The sequence below is a fragment of the Pteropus vampyrus genome, unplaced genomic scaffold (genome assembly GCF_000151845.1).
Source record: "Pteropus vampyrus isolate Shadow unplaced genomic scaffold, Pvam_2.0 Scaffold14, whole genome shotgun sequence".
NCBI lineage: Eukaryota > Metazoa > Chordata > Mammalia > Chiroptera > Pteropodidae > Pteropus > Pteropus vampyrus.
The window spans coordinates 12,047,710-12,067,520 of record NW_011888795.1 but is presented as its reverse complement, the minus strand read 5'-3'; positions in this window follow the sequence as shown (position 1 = coordinate 12,067,520).

Genomic DNA, 19,811 nt, shown 5'->3' with positions numbered 1-19,811 from the left:
CTTTTGAATAGATCTTATAGGTTGAGTGGGCAACTGGAAGATGAAGAAAGGGTGGGCATTTGCAGGTTACTTTCCGTATGCCTCCCTGAATTCATTCTTCACCTACCTTGTCCTGTTCTGTACACTGGGGGGCTGTCCCTTAGAGACTATATCACCTAAGATCCCTTCTGGCTTCCATTTGGATTCAGTCACTTGTAGATAATAGCTGGAGGTCGGAGGACAGGAAGAGAGGTTGGGATGTTTTAACTCCTCCTCCCTCACAGCTTTACTGCATTATTTTGCCAGTGGCTGGTCTCTCTACCTCTGCATCTGTAAGGTAAATTGGAGGCTGACATGACCATCACCATGTTTAGGGAAGATAGGAGGTGGCAGGAGGTAGTGCCAAGCACAGAGTGAAATGGGAAGAAACAGGATCAGGGAGACTAAAGAGTAGCAACCATTATAGTAGTTCCCATAAGAAATGAGGAAGGTCTGTATTAAGGTAGTGGAGGTGGGCTAGAGACAAGAGCACATTTGAAGAGAGATCACTGAGGTAGATACTAGAAGATTTAGTGACCAGTTAATACGGGAGTAAAAGAGTAGGTGAAATGTGACAGATTTTATGACTTGGTGATACTAAGGGGGTTAATGACAGGAGCGTAGGAAGATGGGGCTGTGGGGGAGAAGGGTGAGAAGATAATGAGTTTGGAATATAGTTTTGACCAGATTTAGATCTTTGTTGCCAGAAAGACATTGGGTTGTACCTACATACCTCTTTTTATTTATCAAGGAATTTAGAAATATAATAAGTAATTTTGAAAAACCTTGCATGTATAGCACACTTAACTACCATGCAGGAGTTAAAGAATGGGAATCGTTGGCCATGGAAGAGCTCATTTATGACTCTCAAATAAATTATTGATAATAGGATAAAGGAAACTTGCACTCAATGCTTTAAAAATGTTAAATCATAAATGAAAATATTTTTGAATACAGAAGAGTGGAGAAGATTTGAGGCACTTGAGATGAGTGCAAAAATAACGAGATTCTGTTGTCTATATATATATATTTTTTAATTTGGTGTTATTCCTGGCAACATTTATTTTTAAAAGTATAACTTTATAAGCCATCACTGAAGTCAATTTCCAAGGCTAAAGTGTAAGGGACGATTTTCCTGTCATTTGTTGCCCAGGAGCCTGCACTTCCAGTGCTGTGATTATTTCAAGGTGAAAGGTGAGAAGAAATGCTCCTTACAGTTTATTCAGCTGGGATGTCAGTAATGGTAATCTCAGTCGCTATGGTATTTTAGCCTGTTGGCTCTGAAAGGATTTACTCTTTTTGCACAAAGAGAGAGAAGAATGGCGGTGTCAAAGATAAAAAGAAATGAGATTTAGAAAAAGTAGATTTCTGTGTCCATAAAATAGCTTTTTATTCAGGGAAACTAATAGGAATTAGTAGTATTGTTTCACATAAAGGGCTAAATTAATACAGTGTTGAAAGGTAGATGTACTTATAGTTTAAAAATTTATACTTCTCTATGACATTATTTGGTGAATTAAAAAATCAGGGATGAGTATAAGGCTATTTCTTGTGTTATTATTTAAAACACTTCTATTTTACATTTATAAACACATACATATAGTTTAATATAAGTCCCTTTTTATGTATCTGAGATGGTAAAAGACAGCAGGACAACCCAGGCACTGAGAAACTAGAAGTGCTATCTTTTCTGTAATTTCAGTCAAGGGCCAAATCTTTCTTTGACTACAACTTCTGAAAATGATGGCATTAGACAGGCTTTTGGGGATTCATTTCATATGTTTTGGAAAAGTTACAATAAACAAGAAGGTACAATATCACCTTGCTAGGAGTTTACAGACTTAGAGAAACTCAGTGGCCTTAGAAAGAAATAGATCTTATTTTTAATTGCTTAAGATCTTGGAGATGGTATTTTGGAAATCCTATCCAACCCATTCATTTTACATATGAGAAAACTGAGGCCTAGAGATGTTAGGTAACCTGTCTAAGGTCTCATAGCTGGTTCCTGGCAGAGCTAAGACAATTTATGTTAAGCCCAGTGCATTTTCTGGGGTACCACACAGCTCCCTTTGAGCACATCAGGGAGGAAAGTGAAGAAAATGGGGAGAAAAAGTGTGCTAGTAGGGAAACTCTTTTGCCACTAGAGCCTTTGGGTGTTTAACAGCGCTCTTATTTACTATTTTCTCAATGCAGAGTTCACTATCTATTTCAGTGAGGAGGTTAAAGTCAGAAAATCAGATGAGGGTGAAAAGGGAAGAGGAGTCATGTATTGTCAGAAGCTTGGGCTTACTTTGATTTTCACTGTCTATGGGATTTGGGTAAGTAAGTCACAGCTTCACTGGGCTTCAGGTTCCTCAGCTAACACTTGCTTTTTGGTATTATTGAGATGGACATTTTCTGGCCACCCAACATTCATTTCTCCCTTTTTTGAGAAGGCAGCTTGATTTCATTTTTGTGATTTACTCTTCCCCCTTAGTGAGACTATCATTCAAGGTGTCCTGCGATTCACTCACCAAAGGGTGGGCATGCCATTCAAGCTAGCTTATCAGAGTCTCCCCGGGACTCTATTTCCCAAAAAGAATACAAAAAGGTGAAAGAATGCATCTTATTTCTGGCTCATGTTGGCGGTGATTCCCTGAAGTGACATCCATCAGTTTCTGCTGCTTGGATTTCTGGAGTTGCCCTTGTTCCTGTCTCCTCCCAGATGAACAGATGTTTCTTCTCCAATCTTCCCGTCAAGTCATTGAATTATTCAGGATCTTTCTATTTTAGTTTTCTGCTTAAATTAGCTAGATTTAGTTTCTATTGCTTACGACCTAGATTGGTATACCAATAGACTTATCATGAAGATAAAATAAAAAGTAAGCTTCTAATCAGATGGCTGTTATTTTACATATGCATATTACTCCTTTTATTCTTCACTGTTTTCTAAATTCTGTGTATAGGGGTCCTAACGCGCAGTCTGTTTGGTGTTACATGTCTCAGCCATTTGAATATATAGTATATGCCTTTAGAGTCAGGGAATTTGGGGCCAGAAGTAAGTATTCTTCATTTTAATATTTAAGTTTCAAGAGCAGATAGAATCTTAATTCTTTAGTGAGGAAAGAGATATAAGAAACAAAATGTGCATGAAGTCTCACAGACAGCCAAGAATGACCTGACAAAACCTTGAAAGGTGAAAGGCGGGCAGATGCCTATAAGTAGAGGCTCTCATTTCTCATTGCAGATGATGTCAAGTCAGAGGCCTGAGCTCAGACGGAAATTCTACTCAGAGCTTTAGGAAATGTTGTGCTCCACAGTTACTCCACATTTGTCTTGCTTCAGTACACAGAAGACTATCCTTTGTATTCTTCCTCCACTCCCATGTCATTACCCCTCTGAGAGAATAAAACATTAAACAGGAAATACTGTGTCAGCCTTGAGGCTGCCTAGAGTCACCCCCCTAAAATAATACTGTTATCTCTTCAAGGTTGGTGAAGCCTATGAGAAACACAATATATATACCTTGATCATGTGAAAGAGAATCTTTTTCAAACTTTACTGTGCACCAGAATCCCTTAGGGGGCTTGTTAAAAGGCAGTCTTCCATCTGTGGAATTTCTGATTTAGTTTGTCTAAGGAAGATCCAAGAATCTGCATTTCTAACAATGTTACTAATCTGGGGATCATCCTTTGAGTATGTTGATCTAGGGTAATAATTTAAAAAGTAAACTAATATGTTTATTGCTTACATTTTAGAGTACATGACCTTGAGACAAAGGAGGGGATTAAATTAAGATTGTAACTTCAGAGGTGCAAAGAGAACGGATTAATAATCAGCTATTACAAAATAGAATTTTCAAGCATGCAAGACGACAGGCTTGAAAATGAGACTAGGTTGATAAATAAAAGGATTTTGTAAACTCCTTTATTTCATTTCTTAACACATGAAGAGGCAAGCCAGTGAATCTGATGGTGAAGTTTTTGTTCTTGTTCTGTTTTGCTTTTTTGATCATAGAATTTTTAAATGTGGAAGGTTTTGGCAAAACTGAAAGAGGGGAAAAAAAGGAGAAACTGGTCTTCTTCACCTTCCTGGACTAAGGGTAGGAAAACTGGTTATGAGATGTATGTTCCTTTCTAGGCTGAAGTCTTAGACAGAGGTCAGAGATATAGGGACTCCTCCCCTAGTTCCCACTGTAGTCTGGAAGTAGATATCTTAGCAGCCTGCACAGCCACATCCAAGCTACCTTACCTCAACATGGTTGGATGGAGAGAGAATCTGAGTTTAGGTGCCTTGAGTCTTCTTTAGATGCCACATAGTGTGGGGACTATAGGGACAAATCCAGAATTTCAATTCTGCTTTATGGAGGGATGGAGAAGGTAGCTGAAGGTGCCGATGGATTTATTTGAAGGGGCTTTCTTTCTGATGGGGACCAAGTCCACAGCCAAGGGCTACAGAGTGGACATCTGAACCAGAGGTGAACTGGATGTCTCAGTCTCCCTTAGGAAGATACAGGTCTAGCGAGAGCTTGGATGGGGCCCAGTTCTGGAAGGAGGTGACCAGTGCTCAGGGACAGCATTGCCGCAGCCAAGAGAATACCTGTAACCTTCAGCAGCAACAGATGCCCACAAAATGATCATGGATAGGCCTGATTGTGCTTAACTGGTCAGCAATCCATGGAGCAGCCAGACCAGCCTCTCTGCTATAGAGATCAACAAGGGCCTAGAGAACAACTCGTGGATGAGAGACCCTCATTTCCCTGCCAAAGCCCCCAGGCCATGTTCCTCTTTCACATATCAGTGTGCTTTCTTAAAGAGGACGGGGAGGGCTCAGAACTTTGAAACAGTGAGATTTACTTGAGTCTTTTAAGCAGAGACTGAGTTAAATTATTAGTTTTAACTGAAGTTACCAGATAGGACTACCTGCCCTCCCCTCCTCACCCTCATATGCACACACCTGCTACTATGCAGTTACAGGGAAATAAAGACTTTGTACAACTGGAGGTGGAATTGTTAGCCTGTGTACCGGGAAAATCCAGTAGTATCAGGCATTGTTGAGTACAGGGATTCAAAGAACATCTGCAGGATTCTCTTTCTGTATCTCAGGTCTGTTTTATTCTTTGTTGACTCTATTTTTAGGCAGGATTTAAAAAGCAGTGGTAAAGAGGATCACCAGCAGCTCATTATGCTTGATGATATGCTAAGCATACTGATCAACCCTTCCAAAAGGACTCTGGCCTGCTGCTGGGTCACATGCCACCCATATAGTGGGAGGGGTCACATGCCACCCATATAGTGGGTGGGCTATGCAATTGATGTCCTTGCCTTGTAGGGGAGGAGCCTTTTCTGAAAGGGAAAAAATGTTGTACTGACTTTACCTGTAAGAGATGTTGTCTAGAATTTAATTGTAGCCAAATGCCCCACTGTGATCATGATCCCACCTGATGCCTGAGAGGAAACGATCTATGAGAAATTATGAAGTGCCCCAGTGTCATTTGCATATATGCTCCTGGAATTTGGAATCTGTGAGAGACTTATTAAAGGGGTTTGAGGGACCAGATCCTCCAAAAGTGTGACATTACATAATTTGAGCACAAAGTTCCATGTGTTAGGGAAATAGTTGACACAGGATGTCATTATCTCAATTTGAGTGTCTGCTAGGGTTTCTCCCTCCCCCTTCTTCACTTGGTTGTCTAATTTATCCTCAGGCAGCACTTCTTTCAGGAAGCCCTCCGAGTGCTGGAGTAAGTGCCTTTCCGTAGCTCCTATTGCATTTCTATGAATGTGCTCACATAATTTATTTCTAAACTGGGACATACTTGAGATTGATATTATTAATACTAATTTAAAAAATTATGCTAAAATAACAGGTATAAACTGAAATTGTCTCAGGCAATGGGACATGTAGTTCTCCTATCCACGGATACCCCACTATGATAATTACTTGTCTTTCTTCACTACTAGCTGATGAACCATTTGATGATGGAGATTATTTTTTTATCCTACATGCTCAACGCAGTGCTTGATAAATGCTTTTTAATGTTAAACAAAGAAACTCCCTCTAGTTCTTGGGGGCTGGCAGATTTACTTAGTCTCTCTAGAGGAAGGGGGATAATACATTCTTTAGGTACATTTGATCAGTTCCCTTTCCCTGTTTATTTTCGAATGTTGTCACAGATGTATGTTTTAAAGGTCTTCCTTCTGTATCTCTTCAATGCGGATGTGGCTAATTACATGATTCTACTTGGTAAGATCTGAACCACCAACAAAAAGGAATCAGGCTGCTTCTACTAGTGTGCAGATCCAGTAACTAACCCCTTCCTTTTGCTTTATTTGAAAATTCTTACTTCATATACATCACACTATAAACCAACAGCCTAAACATAGTAATAGCTTAATTTATTTTGCTTTTTTCATGGAAGGTTTGTATATAAATGCATTTCAAAATATAATCTTTTAAACTCACAGATATTCATAATCATTTACAAATGATAAGAAAGTTGTCAAATACTTGTAATTATAGAAATTGTTACTTAAATTACAGGAAGCTTAGAAAAGCTTTATTGCTGTTTAGTTTTGTTTGAATGCTCCTGAGTGTGCTATTGAGAGCTTTGATAAATCAAGAGGGCTGAAAGATGGAAATGGCCATAGTGTTTAAGTTATGTTTCACTTGTATCCATTTAATTATTTTCACAAACATGGTGTTCTTTTGTAAGAAATATTTTAAAAATCATTTTCTTCTCTGTTTTCCTCTATAGAACAACCCCCCCAACCCCCCACCCCACAAAAAAAAATTATCCCCACATGCTTTTGTATTTCTCATTCTTTGGTTTTCTTCCAATGCATGTATATAATTATATGTTCATGTTGTCATGGTGATTCAGGGCTAGAATTGTGAGACTGTTATAATCACTTGCCTAAGCTTGAAACCCGCTGTCCAGCCCAGCTAAATCAGTAATGTAATGATAGATGGTCAATGTATTCTTTGCTGTGAATTAATCTGTTGTTAGGATATTCTTAAAGATATTTCTTTAACTGCCAGAATTTATTCAGTGTATAACTTCAATTTGTATTATAGCATTTACGAATGTGGTTCTTCAGCTTCTTATATTTAATTTCATTGTGATATAAATTTTCTTATTTCAAAATCATGTTAAGTCAGAAGGTACCTTTCTTCTCAGCAGTTTTTTCTCCCTCCTAAAAAACATAGTTTCTTCTAAAGGGAATATATATTTTTAATTTACAAAAGTAAAACATCGGCATTTAAAATAGTAAAAAAATGCATAACTCCATGAAATAACTTTCTCCATTTTAGATCCCCCCAGATTTAATAATACCACAAGATAAACACCATTAACAGTTGCAAATATCTTTCCAAATTTTTTCTTTTTACCATAAACTGGATCACACTTTGCACACTGTCACCTGACTTTTTTCGCTTAATATGTTAGTAACATCTCTTAATGTCTTGATTTACTTTATTTTTTAATGTCTGCAGAATATTCTATTGTATAGGTGTAGTATAATATCGTTGCTAATTCCCTTACTGCCTGACCTTTATATTGTTTCCTACCTTTCCAATTACAAATTATAATAGCATTGATGGACACTGGCTACATGTTTTTTGTTTTGTTTTGTTTTTTTACTTCTATATGTGTTTTCGTGGGAAACATTCTTAGTCATTTTTACCTCCAAGCTCGATCACAACAATCAATCTAAATATGCTTATAGTGGGTTGAAGAGACATGTTCACCTAGAACCTCACAATTTTATTTTGCAATGGGGTCTTTGCAGAAGTGATTAAGGATCACAAGATGAGATCATCCTGAATTTAGGGTGGACCAATGATTGGGGTCCTTATAAGAGGAAGGAAAGGGAGTTTTGATGCAGAGAAACACAGAGAAGTCCTTGTGAAGACAGAGGCAGAGATTGGAGTAACGTGTCTACAGTCCAAGAAACACCAAGTATTGCTAGCAGTCACCAGAAGCTTAGGAGAGAAAGCATGGAACAGATTCTCTCTCAGAGCCTCCAGAAGAAACTAACCCTGTTGACTCCTGGCTTACAGAACTGTGAGAGAATAAATTTCTGTTGTTTTAAGCTATTACCAGATTTGTAGTAATTTGTTACAGCAGCCTTGGGAAACTAATTTAATACCTTAATCAGTTCTTCAAATCCTTCATTGGTTCCCCTGCAATCCTCACGATCCTCAGTCGCAAGGCCAGAGTGCCCCATCTCCCTCCCTGGTCTTTTATCTGCCCTTTCCCCACCCGATCCCTGTACTCCAACTCCTTTAAGCTATTTGAAGATTCTTGCCCATATGAAAATTATTTGCATTTTTTTCTGTATCTCCTCCCTTGCAGGCCACCCATAGCCAGCTGTAAGCCTTCCATGACCCCACTCTTGAAATAATCTTTACACAAATGAACTTAATGTCTTTTTTGAAGCACTTGTGTCTTTCTACTACCTTTGATAAATGCATGTGTACTCAGCATTCTCACTAGGTTATGGGCTCTTCCAGGACTCAGTCTGTGTCTTACCTATTTCTCTATCCTCCATGGGGCCTGCTGTCAACTGAATATCTGTGTCCCCCTCAAATTGATATGTTGAAGCCCTTACTCCCAGTATAATGATATTTGGAGGTAAGGTTTTTGGGAGATAATTAGGTTCATATGAGGCCATGGAGGTAAGGCCTCCATGATGGAATTAGTGCCCTTATAAGAAGAAAAAGGATCATGAGAATTTTCTGTCTCCATGCACGCACACAGAAGAAAAGCCATGTGAACACAGAGCAAGAAGGAAGCTGCTAGGAAGAGACCCCTCACCAAGAACCGAATCTACCAGCACCTTGATCTTGGACTTCCCAGCCTCCAGACTGTGAGAAATAAATGTCTATTGTTTAAACCACCCAGTCTGTGAATTTTGTTAAAGCAGCTTAAGCAGACTCAGACAAGGCCTGATTTAGTGTCTGGAACATTGAAGATAGTTAATTCATACATTTTTATAAAGTTTAATTGACATACAATGTTGTATTTGTTTCGTGTGTATGACACAGTGATTCTAAATTTGCATACATTGCAAAATGATCATCACAATATGTCTAATTACCATCTGTCACCATCTAAAGTTAATACAATATTATTGACTATATTCCCCATGCTGTATATTACATTCCCATGATGTATTCATTTCACTACTGGAAGTCTGTAACTCTTTATCCCCCAGGACTTAATGCAGGGGCTGGGCACTCAGTAGGAGTTCATATATGCTGAATAAATGAATGAATGAATGAATGAATGAAACAAAACCATAGTCATTCCTTAATTTCAAAGGTGACTGAAAATTTTTGCATATATGTGAACATCCTCTATGGCTGCAAAGGCTTGGCAGTTACTGTTTTGTCATTTTATGATCAATATCCTAACACGCATATTTTCTTTTTGGGATGCAGAAACAAAGGGATATGTAATGAACATTCCCTAAAACATTTTATATACTTAGAAATTTGAAAAAGAAAATTCAGAGAGCTTTACTTCACATGAAAATTTTATCGAGTGAGAAACAAGCTGTAAACAGAAACTTAGAACAGGGTAACTTTAAAAGGAAAAGTGGCTAGAACTTGCTCTCAGTAGTTACAGCTCTGTTTATAAAGCATGAACAAGTAAGCACATTGTTTTCTCTTGAGACTGATTAGTGGAAACACATTCCTTTTCATTGCATAAACTTAACTTGAGTGTAGCTAGTTAAGTAGGAAGTTGTAAGGTTATGCTGTCAGGACATATAAGCTTAAGTTTTGTTTAAGGAGGGTCAGCATATCAGGTAAACTAAGGTAATTTCAGTTTTGCTTATGGACTATGAGTTTTGGTCTAGTGGTATATTCAAACAGTGGCCTCTAGGTTGGTTTTCCTTTAATAGAAATAAATGTGGGCATCTAGGATCACAGTACCTAGGATTAAATCTCAGCTCTTACACTTCATAATTGTGTGACTTTTTGTAAACTGCTTACTTTAACCTCTTTAAGTTTTGGAATTCGTCATTTTAAAAGTGGGAATAAGCAGTAGGTTGCTGTAAAGATTAAGGAGCTAATATACGTAAAGCATGTAGAACAGTGTCTGACACGTAGCAAGTGCTTGACAGATGCTGCTCTTATTAACACCATCATCATCATCATCATCATCAAGATCATCATTATTGTCTAGGGTAAAGATAGTGCTATTTCACCTGTTTCTGTTAGAGCAGAGACAGTTTCCATCCCAACCTTGCTATCTCTTTAACTTACCATCTCTTTAACCTGACTCTCTTAGTCTAAGTGCCAGGCCCTAGGCAGGACATACCTTTCTATTCACACTTGACCAGGAGGAATTAATAAAAGGTTTTTAGTTTGAGGTGGATCTTATTTTTATGAGTCATTATTTCTGTCAAAAGCAATAATTTAGTTGAATTACTTAACATAATATTTAAATTTCCCGATTTTATTTTCTAGTATAAATGTTCTGAATGAGGCAGACATGGTTCATTCCCCATGGCATTTATGAGCTGGTAAAGACTAAATGAAAACAAACACACAAATAAAAAACTAATAAAATAATAGTGAATTGAGACAAGTACTCTGAAGGCCCCAAAGAAGATTCTGAGGTGGCGATAGAGAGGAGCAAGGTTGCATGAGGGCAGGATGGTTTCTAGAGTAGCTGAGGAAGGCTTTCTGAGGAGTGGACATTAAGGAGAAATTGGTAGGATGAGAATGAGTCTGACACAAGAAGAGCTGCAGAAAGAACATTCTAGATAGAGGCTATAAATATAACACATATTTATGTGTTATAAGAAGACAAAAACTACCACGGTGTCAAAAGAGATGCGAGCAGAGGAAGAGGCTGTAGGAGATAGTTTTGTAGGGACGTGCAGGTGCTAGATCATGCAGGAAATGCCAAGTCTTGGGAAGGAGTTTGGATTTCATCCTAGATACAGTTGGAAGCTTTTGAAAAGTTTTAAGCAGTAGAATTTCAGGAGGATTACTCTTATGGCTGTGAGAGGACTGAGAAGGGAGATGGGCCTTGCTGGAGGGAGGAAGGGAACGAGAGAGGTCAGTGAGTGACCATCGTACCAGTTCAGGCAGAGATAATGATGTACAGACTGGGTCCCAGCAGCCCATAAGAAGCAGATTAGCCATGTATTTGGAAGGTAAAATCAAAAAGGCTTGTTGATTGATTGGACCTGGGGTCTGTGGGAAAGGAAGGGATCAGGAATAATGTCAGTGTTTTAAAGTAATAATAAAAGAAATGTTGTAACTCATGACATCAGTCATTCTCGTCAACAATCAATTTTTATCTAGGATACATGCAGGTAGTGTTAGTATCTGCTACTATAATACGGTATGGCTATCTGTTTTCAAATCCATTGTTTTCTCTAATACCAAAGTTGTTTAATTGCTCAAATAACTATGACTTGATTAGTGCCATTATTAGCTATTAATGTAAATAGAAGTGTTTTAACTTTTGATTAGGACAGTTAAACTTTGCTAAATCAGACGGATTGCAGATTTGACTTAAATGGTTTGTTATGTAACATTTTCAAGGAAATTAGTTTTATTACTTTGAAATTCATCAAAACTGAACTAAGTATTTTATTGCCAAGTAGAGATCCCATAAGATCTACTTTAATGGTTGATAAGATGGTTTTAATTAGCATAGCAAGTATATTTAATTTACTGTTTCTATAATTGTTGAACATTTTATTCTCTGGTAGATTAAGCACATCCATTTCAGTTTTATTTATGTTATTTCCTCGACAAGATCCTTTTCAAAATAGATAATACGAATACTATTTTATGTTCAAATTACTCCAATTTGTTATTAATAGAGTACCAGTAACAGAGCTTTAGATTTTTATACCTTAGTGAATATTTAAATGTGTTCAAAGTATCCAACATTAAATAAGTCTGCTTAAGAATTGAAGTTGAGCAGAACTGCAAAGCATCTGTGAGGTTGCTTATTGTTCTATATCATTAATCTTAATTGATATTTCTTATTGAACATCCATCTATGAAACTGTGGTAGGCTAACTAATCTTGCATATAAGCCCTTCACAGTTCTTGACAGAGATCTAGCTAAACTATGAAACAATACTTGTATTCTTTTATAACCTTCAACCCAAATGGTAGTTTAGCCTCTGTCTGAACATTAAAATGTTAGGGACCAACCCCTAAATGAGCTTATTCCATTTCTGGACTATGTTATATTAGAAACTTTTTTATGTTGATATGAAATTTTTCTCTGTAGCTTTTACTCATTAATTTGTTTGATTTAAGACAAATCTATTGCCCTTCTCCACACAAAAAAAGATGTGTTCATTTGCATCTACACCCACATCTAGATCAGCACCTACCTCTACATCTACCTCCCACGTGCATCACAATCTAGGTCTATGTCTGTGTATTTGTATCTATGTTTTTAGAGTCCTCTGGGAACTCTTCTAAATCCAAATTAAATATCTCTACTTCCTTCAAAGGTTCCTCGGCTTAAATTCTTTGGGCTTCTTTTCTGAAGACATTTTATTTTATCTGTCTTCTCTCTGTGGCATTAACTTAAATTAATGTGAAGCAAAAAAAATTTTTTTTGAAAGCTGTTTACTTTTTCTAGTTTCTAAAGCTTTTTTTCCCTTGGGGGAAACAATTGCGCATTATCAGTTGTCCTCTGTTGGACAGACATCATTGCCTTTAGTAAATTTGGGGATTATCACCATTTTGAAGGTCTGCTGTCTCAGGTACATTAGGTTTATGACTCTGCCATTCTTAGAATTTGAAATTCTGTCTCTACTCTCAGTTTGGGTAATCTGACCTTAGGGGAATGAGGCCTCTTCTCTTCCGCAAACATTGAATGTGCTAGTGTTTGGATTTTCAAAGATGGAGCAGTTACAGTCCCTACTCTGAAGAAGCTCATGGTCTGATAGGGAAACAGATATGCCAAAATTTATTTTATAAAATCCAATTAGTTTTATAATAGAGATATACACACTATGGCAAAACTTTGAGGCTCTTCTGACAACTTCTGAACTTAGAGAAGGCATTTTAGGACTTTAAGTTTTATTGATTGTTACCTATAGGAAGAAATGCATTTTAAGTCATTACCAGTATGCATTCATACACACAATTGAAATATTTTTAATTAAAATAAAATTTTCCTGAAAAAGTACTCATGCCTACTAGAGACATTGCATTCTAATATTGCCTTTTCTTTTTTATTCTTCTCTTGAAATAAAACCTCTGATCTTGACACACTGTAAGAAGATGTGACATTTATGCAAACCCTTGGGATGAGTCAGATATTGCCAGATGAAGTAGGAAAAGTGTATTCAAGGGCAAAGAATGACTTGTACAAACGTCCTGAGACAAGAAAGACACTGTGGGGAGAAAGGGGTTGGAGTTGAGACTGGAAAGATAGATGGGCACCAGTTTGTAAAGGTTGTAAAAGGTAATGGAGGAGGCTAAAATTGTACATTACTCTTTAGACTAGTACTTCTCAGACCTTTACATACATATAATCACCTGGAGATTTTGTTACAGTGCAGATCTAATTCAGTAGGCCTGTAGCAGGGTTCTAGCTGATACATTTCTAACAGGCTCTGAGATGATACATTTTGAGAAGCAAGGCTCTATACTATGGGGTACCATAGAAGGGTTTTAATAAGAGCAGTGGCCTGGCTAGAAACATTATTGTATTGTCCAGGTGAGAAATGAATTCTGAGGATTAGAAAGGCAACCCAGTTTTGGAGATTGTAGTAGTTGCTCAGGTTAGGGCTGCTTCAGATCCAAATTAGAGCCAGAGGAGTTTGAAAAGCAGGGGAGAACCTATAGAGAAATTTATAAGATGTAATTCAAAGGTCTTGGTGACTAATTTGAGGTTGGCACAGGAAGACCTGGAAGATCTGGAATTTGTTGTTTGAGAAACTAAGTGCTACTTTTTACCAAGATAGAAAGGGAAGAGTGCATGTTTGTCTTCTCTCTCCCTCCCTCCCTTTCTTCCTCTCTTCCTCTTCTCTCTTTCTCTCTCCCTCTCCCTCTCCCCGCTCCCCCTCTTCCCCGTTCCCCAAGCTCTGTCATTCCCTGCAGGGTTATAGAAGACAATGAGATTGGTTTTCAACACACTGAACTTGAAATTGAGCTGACTTTAGGACTGGGCCAGAATGGATTTGGGAGTCATTAGCGTATAGATCATAGATGATCTTGAAGAGGGAGGCAGGACCAGAGAATGTGTAAAGAGAAGAGGATCAAACCAGAAGGCTTTCGGGAAGAGTCCCTCGGTAAAGTTAGTAGAGCCAGAAACATGAAATTGGGAGGACTGGCAAGTCAGAGAGGTGGTCTGAGGCCAAGAAGCCAGAGGGAGATTTTTAAGAAGGATGAGTTAGGGAGTTTATAGACAGTGAATAAATCAAAGGAAAGAATCACTACTTTTCCTGAATGAAGTCATAGAGAAAAAACACTAGGTGATCAATTAAAGAACCTTGAGAAATGATTATATTTTTACAGTGATGAGAGACTGTATGTGACCTTAGGAAAGGGCTAGAAGGTCTGGATATCATACACCGAGGAATAAATGAACCCATATCAATTGACTGTGAGGCACAGAGGAAAGGAAGGATTCAAATGTGTTTTTGATATTTGGGGTCTGGCCACTTAGGGTAACTACTCGTGAACAGAATCAGAGAAGTTAGGAGAGGAAGTTTTTGTTTTTGTTTTTTTTTTTGGTGGGAGAGAGAGCTAGAGATGTTTTGTATATGTTGATTTGAGGATTTAATGTTAGAGCCTAATAGAAATGTCCTGTAGCTTATCTGAAATATGGCATTAGTTTGGGAGGTCAGAAGTGGAAATGTAAAATTTAAATCCACAATGAAGCGGCTTTAAGAATGGAGTTCTCTGTAGTTATGAAAAGGGAAGAGCACATGGTTTAGACCTTGTGTCAATTTATCCTGTCTCATTTAGACAAGTCTAATTATATATTACATGTCATTACTCCAATTATATGTCACTAGAATGGTTCTGTTCCTTCATATGGTTCAGTAAGGGCTGTATTGATATAATGCTGGTTGTGTTGATGGCAGGGGAGAACATGTGAAGAAGACAATAATGAGCTCAAAACTGCCAAGCAGAAGTTCTGCTTCCCCAGGGAATTGGTGACTAATTCATTTCCAAAGAGCATCTAACCAGCTCTACAATTCAATCTAAATGTCATCTTAATCTGTCCACTTACCTGCCTGGATCCCTCCCACGGCCTGTTGACACAAACAATGCCATTCTTTAAATTAAAAAAGATATTTCCTCTGGGCAGAGGAGTTACAAAATGACACCCCTTCCCCCCAGCTATTGAAGTCCACCCTCAGGATATACCACTTGTTCAGCATAACTCCTGGCTGGATTTTACCCCCATTTGCCTCCTCTGGCATCTGGGCGAAGTGTACAAATTCACAACTGACTTTACCTTCCCTTTCCCCACTCCCTCTCTTTCTTTCTTTCCATCTCCCTTCTTCCCCTTCCCCATTCCATTTTATCCCATTCCATTGTATAAGATAAAAGAATTGAAGAGCTCAGGAAACGTTTTCATATTCTTTTTAAAAAAAATTGTGGTAAAATATATATAACATAAAATTTTTGATTTTAAAGAGTAAAGTTCAGTGCCATTAAGTACATTCATATTGTGCAACCATCCATCTCCAGAACTCTTCATGTTGCAAAAATGAAACTCTGTACCCATTAAACCATAACCCCAAATTCCCCCATCTACTCAGCCCCCATCCACCCAGACCCTGGCAACCACCATTTTATTCTCTGTCTCTGAATTTGATTACACTAGGTACCTAATATAAGTGGAATCATAATAGTATTTGTCCTTTTGTGTCTGGCTTATTTCACTTAGCATAATATTGTCAAGTTCATCCATGTTGTAGCATGTGTCAGAATTTCTTTTGAAGGCTGACAAATGAATGTGTATACCACATATTTTTAATCCATTCATCCATCGATGAACACTTGGGTTGCTTCCACCTTTCTGGCTATTATGAATGATGCTGCTATGAACATGAGTGTACAAATATCTGTTTAAGTCTCTGCTTTCAATTTTTGGACATACATTGAGAAGTGTAATGTCTGAATTAGATGATACTTTCATATTCTTGAACTTTGCTTTTTATTAACTGGAAATTCTTGAGAAGTCTAGCACTTAGTATTGACATTTTTTCTTTCTACAAGGAATAATACACATGGAGCTCATGTACCAAGTTATCTGGATTTGGATCTCTTCTTCGCCTTCGGCTATGCTCTGTCGTGTTCCTGGCTCTTAATAATATCTTGGGAGATTCCATAACTTTCCAGTCATTTTTAGTTACTAAAGACTAGTACAGCCCAATTAAATTAGGCTTCCCCTTTCCCCACCCTTCCACCCTTCTCCCACCCACTAGTTCAGGCTTGGCTGAGGGCCCAGCAGGGGTAGAGGTAAGGTCTGCTGTTGCATGCCCCTCCCTTCCTGTCTTCAGGTTCAAGCTCCCTGTCGTGTAGGAGGAGGAAAAAGGGATAAGTACTCCCCTTTTCTAGATATTTCCTTTTAGAGTCCTTTCCTTGGTTGTAACCTACAGTCTCTATATTTCACCACCCCTGCAATTGATTAGATCATTACTCAGTCCTGTTGTTGAAACTTCTTATGATTTTTTGGTTTTGTCCTTTGTCCTCAACTGATTGGATCAAAACTGTTTGTGTTACACATATCCTGTATATGTTGATATGTGCATATCTTTCCAAGTTCATCCCGGAGTCACTTTGCTTGATTCCCCTGTTGTCAGCTACCTTTGATAAACCATACACGGACAGATTCTTGAGACAGGAACTTCGTAGATTTTATTTGTTTACATTTTAGAGCTTAAGTTTACTTCCCAGTTGTGGAAGCACATCTTATTTCCAGATCTCAGTGCTAAGCCCTGAAACCAGCTTTGGCATAGACTCCGACTTCCTCCCTCACCTGGCTTATCTCTGTTTGGTAAATACTGCATGCTGCTTGGTGCCCTTCCTAGTACTACTCCTTCATCATAAACTAAACCTTACAAAAATAAGAGTCAAAAAAAGTTTGATTTTTGTTAAAAAATTTAAATATTAAAAATGTATAAAAAATAAATTCCACTTGCAATTATGTTATCCAGGAATAACTATCATTGCTACTTTTTAATGCACATATGTATGTTATATATGTATATTTGAGATCGCATAATAGAGTTTGTATCCTGAATTTTTTCACTTAGTATGAATATTTTTTCATGTCATTAGGAAACACGATCTCTAATGGGCATATTGCATTCTGTTGTACTTACTTATCACAATTTAGTTAATAATTTTCCATATTTGGAGCACTTATAGTAACAATAATAATACCTAATACTTTGTGCTTACTATGTGCTAGTCATACCTGTAATGCTTTGCATATATTAACTCATTTAATTTTCATAACACATTTTTGAGATCCCCATTTTACAGGTGAGAAAATTGAGGCACGAGAAGGTTAATAACCAAAGTCATAAAGTTGTAATTGGAAGTTGGTCAAGTTGTAATTGGTACTCGGCTAGTCTGGCTCCAGAGCTGTCTGACTCATTGTAAAATATCTTTGTAGGAGGAAAAAAAAATCTTTATTTGTATATCTGATAGTTTCTACTGGGAAGATTTCTAGAGGTAGGAAGAGTTTGGAAAGCTTCAGACTCTTGAAGCATGCTGTCCAGTTGCCCTCTGGAAAGGTCATATCCATCTATATTTATGTCAATAATGGGAAGAACTTGCCTGCACATTGGCTTCCACCAGTGTTGTTTAATTCTTCTTTTAATAACCTTGCATTTGGGATCTCTCTGAATGGTTAAAATAGTTGAAGGATCCAGGGCTCCCCTAAAAACAAAAGCAGTACAATTTTATGCAAATGTGGGGTCGTTTATACATATGCCTCAGATAATATTATATCCTTGTTTCATTGATCTATACATAAACAGCCTTCCTTATGTCATCACTACTATATGTGTCAGCATGTACTAAGACTACTTGTGCCTGGGATTTGGGAGTCATTTCACCTGTCCAGGGTGCCTTTCAAAATGTAGTCTTATTTTGACAACTGCTGTCATGGGTAATATTCTTGGTATTTTCTCAAGCTTTTAAGCAGTTGGAAGTCTTTTTATGTTAATAATCTTATATGACTCTGCATAGTAAAAATACATCCTGCTTACAGGTATTTTTATTTTGCATTAGCTTTATGTAATGTGTATAAAGTGTTACACTGTACCTGCATTTACAAGTTATAGTAATTTTTGGTAACCTGGGTTTTATCTCTGGAACATAAGTTTCCTACTGCCATCCTGAAATTCAAGGAACACTAACATGAGCAGGCAAAAATCCCAATTATAATTTTTTTAAAAGAAAAATTGAAGAAAATTCCATGGAAATATACCGAGGAAGAAAATTTTAGCAACTTCTACAGTGATTTGGACAACTGCAATTGAGAATCAAAATTATTTCTTGTGACTGGATGAAAATTAATCACCTATCCTGCACTAGTTCTTTGGATTAGTGCCTTATCATCACTCTTTTCTGAAAGAATCTTCATTGAATCACGTTTCATTATGCTCCATTGAGATTCTCTGTCTTGTAGTTGCAGGTATAGCTTAGTCTTTGAAATGCTTTAGATTCCAAGAAGTAAATGTATGAGAGGCAAGCAAGAGGCTGTTAATCTGGAGCAAATAAACACAAATTCTACTGTGTAATATTTTGAATCCTGTGTTGCTTGCGATTCTTTTTAGTTTTTATTTTTAAGTGTGACTCTTGGTAGAAGCTTTGTCTCCAACGCAATGCTGTCGTTAATAGAGAATGAAATGACTGGAATTGTGCTGAGGAAAAAAAAAGTCGGCTGAAGGATTTAAAGCAGACCACTGCAAACCAAACGTTGCAATTATCTGCAGCTGAAAACAAGTAGCTTTTAATGTGTCCATTTGGCCAACGAGAGAGAGAATTATAGACCATTGCTCTTTTCCTCTCTTCTCATACTCTTGTCTTCTTCTCCTTTATATAGTTTATCATCCATAATTTCAGGATGTATTTTGCTTCTTTAAGCTGTTTTATCTGTAGGCTTATGAGGTCACTCATGTGTGAATTCCTTTGTTAGTCATCTCACCTTTTGCCTTGATGATAGAAAATTGATCAGGCCTAAAGTACAAGTTCAATAGACAACCCCCTTGGTCCTTTGTCTAGGAGAATAGCTACCATTGAAGGCCATGAGCAGGTTGCTATTAATATGACAGCCTGCTCTATCTCCCACTGTAATTTATAATGAAATACCTAATCTCCATTATTTTGATCCAAGCAGGCGATCCCATGAAAAAGTCTTTTCATCCAGTTCCCAATGGCTGTTACATGAGAAATGGCAAACCAATAATTTTTGTCAAGTTTTTTAAGCCAACAGAAATGCTTTTCCACTGCTACAGTTTCAAAAGGCACAGATAAAGCTCATTCACTGAGATGAATGAAAAAGCCATCTGGGGTTTTTCTTTTTGACTTCCTTTCCTTTTCTCCATCCTTGTAATCAAATTTGAGCAAAATCAAATGGGGCTTTCTATGAAAGTACCTTTTGTTGATCTGAACGAGCTGGTAATTTACAAAATACCCTTCCTTTGTGAGGAAGGCTAAAGAAAAAAAGAATCAGTAGCTTTTAAAGCTGGGCCTTAGTGGGACTCTAAATGCAATGAAAGCAGTCTGTGTTGAGAGATTGAAATGCATTTCAAAGCCAGGCCTGACTCAGGGTACAAGGAAGA